The sequence below is a fragment of the Cupressus sempervirens genome, chromosome 10 (assembly GCF_028749045.1).
Source record: "Cupressus sempervirens isolate cs-2001-9-10 chromosome 10, ASM2874904v1, whole genome shotgun sequence".
Taxonomy (NCBI): domain Eukaryota; kingdom Viridiplantae; phylum Streptophyta; class Pinopsida; order Cupressales; family Cupressaceae; genus Cupressus; species Cupressus sempervirens.
The window spans coordinates 830,340,148-830,347,231 of record NC_143127.1 but is presented as its reverse complement, the minus strand read 5'-3'; positions in this window follow the sequence as shown (position 1 = coordinate 830,347,231).

The following is a 7,084-nucleotide window of genomic DNA, read 5'->3' as shown; positions in this document are numbered from 1 at the left end:
GTTAACACTGCGAATTTTGTGAAATCCTTTGGTTACTGAGTGAAATCGGTAATCACTAACTTTCCTTTGTTGACCATGAGTGCTCGGTGGAAACTAAGTTCCCTTTTTTGACCTTGCAAGCTTGGTAAGAAATATCTTCTGCCATATTTTATTTTGATGACCGAGTGAACTTGGTAAACACTATCTATGCAAGGTAAAGTCTAGAAACACTCGATAGACATTGTAAATCACTTTGCAAACCAACTGAGCTTGATAAAGGCTGACAAATAACTGGTATGCCATTTGTGTAACATCAAGGACAACACACAATTGGATAATTGTATCCAACACACTATACATGTCATAGGGTATGAAAGGCTTAAAAGAATATACATATGTAAAAATAAAGATACATCATCCTCATCGAATCCATGATACAAGTGCAATAAAGTAAATGAAACTATAACATACATGATACATCCATCCATCAATAAAGATATAATAAACATTGTAAAAGGTAACCATCCATCATAAAACACAACTAACTGTGTGGTACCTCCCAACCATCAATAACATCATTGGACCATCGTGGACCCTAACCATCCCTCGCGCATAACATCCCCAGCCACTGATAAGATCATTGGTACTATAGTAATAGGGATGTAACTCTTAAAACATGCTACAACATATGCATAAAAAAATCTAACATGCTACCACATACGCATAAAGAAATCTAACATGCAAGAATAAAGCATAATATGATCCCATAAAGTAGATAACATCATCTATCACATGCTAATCATCAATATAAAGAATTGTGTTGGTAAATAACGCCCATCATAAGATATAACATCCATCATAATGATCTAAGAATGGAATGAAGGTAAATACCAACAAAGAATGCTCTAGCCATGGTGACTACAGACGGATCTCAAACGTAAGAGTAAAAAGGCACTACCACCTGACTACATGGAACCTAAATGGCCCACTCCCACCACGTTGAGGAGATAACCTGGAGTCCCAAATGGGATAAAAAATCACATAAAACAAATACTCTCTAAGTCCAAGAATCCTAAAAGTATACTAACTCAAAGGTTCCAACACATAGATCGACATCTAGACCCAAAGGCACAACAAGGACATGTAGGAATCTACTATGTAAGCAGGAAAGTGTCATTGCACAAATCACATTAGGAGTTACATGATCAATCCCTTAGCAATCCCTTGGGAATCTCGAGTCCCTAGTGATCCCTGTGGCCACTAGTATCCTCTTATACCAATGAGGCATACTACAGAATCCAAGGTCATAACCAAGCATTCTCTCTACTCCCATCCTAGTCTTTACTAGCACTCGAGGCATGGGAGAGAACATACAATTATCTTATTAGGTTCATTTAAATCCCCATTTAGTGTAATGTTTTCACTTATTAAAACAACTTACAATGGATTACCCCCAAAGCCTCTTAGGGCTCCTGGCCCCCATTGCAAGCCACTTCTTGACACTACAAATAGATAACCTACCCTAGCCTCATAAAATTACAAATCACATGATCACCTTAGCCCTATACAAGCGACTGGCAAGCATCAAAAGATAATCAGCAATAATCACATCAGTTCTCCATGAGCAACTGAAAAACATCAAATGATAATCATAATAATCACAACAGTTCTCTATAAGCAACTGAAGGCACCAATGATAAATCACAATATCTAATGGTTCTCAATGAGCAACTGTCCAATAAATCACAATATCCATCGGTTCTCAACGAGCAATTAGAAAGTATCCCATAATAAATCACAATACCCTTGGGTTCTCAATGAGCAACCGGAAAGTATCTCAAAGTAATACTGATCGAAGACCCCAAAATGGTCATGTCAAACATGTCACAACATGGCATCATCAAGATCAAAACAAACACTTTAGTCCCATCAAGGTGACTGGAAATTAATCTAAGTATAACTAATCGATGACTCAAAAATGGTTAAGTCAAGTATCTCATAAACATACGCCTCAGCTTCACACAAGAAGATTGGAAAGTAATAATAATCAATAAACCACACACATCATAGAGCATTCCATCGCTTTACCATGGTTGGGTTTTAAAAAGATTGAGATCAAATAATATTAGCATGACATCACATCTCATAACCCCAAGCCTTTGGTAGACATCCTATAATTGGTCAACAATCTAGTCAACCCCAAAACCCCAAACATAGATAGCATAGAGAAACAAGATACAAACACATGTTTTGGTTTTCTTTCACAATCACATGGTTAAGCCAAATATGAGGTTTCAATTTTTGTATCAAGTACATTTCAAGTGTATAAGATTCTTCATTTAATCTCCAAGTCAACGCATTTATCTCTTCAAATAAAGCATAGAATTATCCCTCCATTATTTTGAAACAATTTTCTAAAATAATTAGAAGATAATCATTTACTTATTTAAATCATTAAACTAGTTCTCATTGACTTTTAATAAAATCATTTGCATTATTTTACTAAAATTAATGTTACTAATAATTAAATAAAACTCCCTTGCTTCCAAGAAGTGTCTTCCATTATTCAAATCATTGGAATAATACTTATCAATTTTTTATGTAAATAATTTACAACTTCATTAAAATCGGTATTATTGATAATCATATCAATTGAAACTCCATTGCATAACTCAAATATCAATTAATATTTAATTAATTCTACAATTAATTAAATTAAATAATAATTGCATAACTTTATTAATAACTCAATTATTATTATCAAGCAAGAAGACTCTCTTTTACCCTATAGTTACCCCATTTAAATGGTTGATTCAATTAAAGTTTAACCCCTTAATATTTTGAAATCAACCTTTCCAAAATCAACTAAGGGTAAATGTTTGAATTACTTAAATCATTAAGATTATTATTAATGATCTCTTGGAGAGTTCATTCCAGTTTAGTTAAAATCATTGTTATTATAAAATGATTTCATTTCCATTATATTCTCCCCTCTAATTCGATCTCAATAATTAAATTAAATAATAATTGCATAACTTTATTAATAACTCAATTATTATTATCAAGCAAGAAGACTCTCTTTTACCCTATAGTTACCCCATTTAAATAGTTGATTCAATTAAAGTTTAACCCCTTAATATTTTGAAATCAACCTTTCCAAAATCAACTAAGGGTAAATGTTTGAATTACTTAAATCATTAAGATTATTATTAATGATCTCTCGGAGAGTTCATTCCAGTTTAGTTAAAATCATTGTTATTATAAAATGATTTCATTTCCATTATATTCTCCCCTCTAATTCGATCTCAATTAAACTCCATTTATCTATCAATTATTAATTAATCTTAATTTAATTTAATTTAATTATGTTAATTAATAAAACTAATTATATTATCATTCATTAATAATTTGTTAAACTTAACAATTATTAATAAATAATAAACTCATTAATAATTTTAATACCAATGATTAAAATTATTAAAAATCAAGCCAGATTCATCATTAATTTAATCAACTAATTTTTTTTAAACTAAATTAATGAATGAATATCACTAGACATTCATATTAATATCTCTTTTCTTTTAGTATTAATTAAAAATAATTATTTTTAATTAATAATTTATATTCAACATTGTTAATAACAAATTATAATACAATAATATATGATATTTATTAAATATCATATATTATTATAACTATATCTATTATCAAATAAAACCTAAAACTTTATAACAATATTATAATTTAACAAAACCTCTTTTCCAAAAAAAAAAATTATAACACATATAATAAAGAACTTGGGTGCATACTATGTGATTAGATGATGCAAGTGGTCGTATTGAGCATGGCTACTGTCGCAGTCGTACAACTGTGAACAGCAGTTGCCGGCTTCATAGTCTTCCAAAGTATGGTAAGTGGGGGTGGGTAAAACCCCCTCCCCAATATATTTAATATTATATTAGAAAAAAAAAATTACTATTATTTGAAACAAATGAAACCCATTCAACAAATAATTTTTTTTGCTTAAAACAAACCCCTCTCCAAAATTATTATTGAGTTTATATATATATATATATATATATATATATATATATATATATATATATATATAACCTGATAGAGGAATTATTATCATCCATACAAATTTTCAATCTAGAATTTCAAATTTTAAATTCAAATCTCCCCCAAATCACCTATAAAGGGTTTTATTAACTTTTGAATTTCTAAATCAAATTTTCTTTTAAATCTCAAACCCTCCCCATTTTAAAACTAATTTCTTTCATCAATGGAATAAGGGTTTTCTAATTGGGCTTTTCTTTGATTCCTTCGCATAAAGAGAGAATCAACATGCATACCCAGATTTTCACAATATAAAACATTCATCACCAGAATTATCCAAGCAGTCATCTAGTAGACGCGATGAAGACAGGAAGAGAGAGAGCATAATAAAGTATACGAAATAATCATGAGTGCCTACCTAGACACTGATGCTAATTCACTATGCGTCAAAAAATTGTAGAGAAGCTCCTCCTCTCAGAACCTTCTCCTTTCCAAAAATTTCTTCCTTCTCCAACATTCACAATTCCTCCAAGAACCAAACCCCCAAGTGACTAGGAGTGCTTGAAGATAAAGACCTCTCAAGAAGCACCTAGAATGTCTCTAGAAACAACTAGGAGATAAGATAAGCATTGACAACTGAGCACAAGCCTTATCCAACCTTCTAGATGAATGGATAAGAATGACATCGTTGTAGACACTATGTGCTCAATTAGTGCGCTAACTCCTGTGTTGTAGACAACACGTGCATAAAAGAGGTGCACATACTCCTAGGTAAATAAGTATTAAAATAATGCACATTACTTTATTTAATATTCACTTCACTCCTTTTAATTTTAAATCTCATGCACTTAACATGCGATCATGAAATTTTTAATAAATTAATTTCGTTTCCACTTCTAAATTTATTTTCAAAACTTAATTGATAAAATATTTATTAACTAAAATAATATTAATATTTAACATTTATTTAAAAATGAACTCTAAATATATTGTTATTAAATTAAATAAATATTATCACGTTCCAAATTTAAACTTATAACTTTTATCTTTATTCTTTTTATTTAATTCTTTATATTTAATTAATTTTCTAATTAATTAAATAAAATAAAATATTAAAATATCATTAAAAAAATCATTAAATTAAATCATTAATTAAATCTTTTAATTAGACTTATTTAATAGAAAATACACCAAAGACTCATAAAACAACATACAAAAACTCATCATAGAAAAACTCATACAAAATCAAACAAAAGGGTTATAATCATGAATTAACATCATCCAATGCTTTCAAAGGGTACATGACTCAGATACTTGTCCTCATTTTCAATTAGGACAAATGGCTTAAAAGTTTAGGATTTGGACTTAAGGATTTATCTCCCCTCTCTTACCATTGAGATAATGTGATAGGGTACGCTCATCCTAATAATTCAAGGAAGTTGATACCCCATACTTGCAACTTGCATAAAATCCATGCATGTGCATACACAATATATACTAAGCTAAACAAGCAATAGTAGGAAGTGGTGCATCGTATAGATTCCAACTAGTAGGTGACTATGACTCCCTTCCTTAACCACATCAAAAATGCCATACATAAAGAAAAAAAACACGCACACCATACACACACAGTATGGAGTAAGTATCCATAAGAAAACACATATAATTATCCATCTAACTAAACATCATCAATAACTGAGAACACCAAATAATCATCATGCATACATAAAATATAGAGTACCAAATGGTCTCATCATATAATAAACTGAATCTGAAACAATATATGATAAGGGTATGTGCAGGATCATGGTGTGCCAAAAAGTGGCGATGTGAAAAAAAAAGAGTTTGAAGACACCTAAAAGCGCTTCAAAATCTGCTCTGACTTTTCTTTACCTATCCAGGAACCAAACCTGGAAGGTTAAGCCGAGCCTTATCGGATATCTGATATCATATTGGATATCCGATTTGATATCGGATATCCGATTTTAAATCCAATATCCGACTAATAATTAAAATCATATAATAGTATGATATATTATTTAATATTATTATTATAATAATTATTATACTATAATATAATAATATTATTATAATTATTATTATACTATAATATAATAATATTATTATTATTATATTATAATCGTATAATATTATACTATAATAATAATATTATAATAAAATATTATATTATAATAATATAATATAATATTTCATATATTATAATATATAGTAATGTAATATAATATATATATATATATAATATAATATAATAATAAAAAGTAATATCTTATAATATAATATATAATAAAAAAAGTATAATATATTATAAATTATAATAATATAGTATAATAATAATATTTTATATTATAATATATAGTAAATTAATATAATAAATATAAAATATAATATAAAAATATATAAAATGTAATATATATGTTATGTTATGTATATTATAATATCAAATATCTGATACCTGTGCATGGATTAAACACAAAATCACAGACCCGCGGCCCTTATTTTCACGCGAATTTGGGCCAGTCAGATCGGGTATCAGATAGCAAATCGGATATCAGATATCAGTTATGTTCCCCCCCCGACTCATTTTTAACCTAAATTTAATAGATTTTAACAAGATTTTGTTTGTTTTAGTTGAATCTAGGATTTTTTTGACAAAAATGGTTAAAATTTAGATTTTTTTTAAATATATATTACGTTTTGCAATTCAATAGGAATGGCTGATCAAAATGATGACATTGAGGCAAGGAATAATATTCCTCGCAACCCACCACCAAATGATCCAGTATCCCCACAAAACCGTCCACCAAATGATCCTCTACCTCCTCAAAACCCTCCTCGAATCGAGGATTTGATAAATGAAAATCTCACTAAGTTGAGAGGTTTGCATAGAACATACAATAATGTACCTGCACTGGCTCCTTTGTTATCCACGTTAAACACCATAGTGGATAACATTGAAACTCTTACAAACCAACAAAATGTCGCTCTTCGTTGGTGTGATGAAATGCACCAGATGTTTGATGATGGT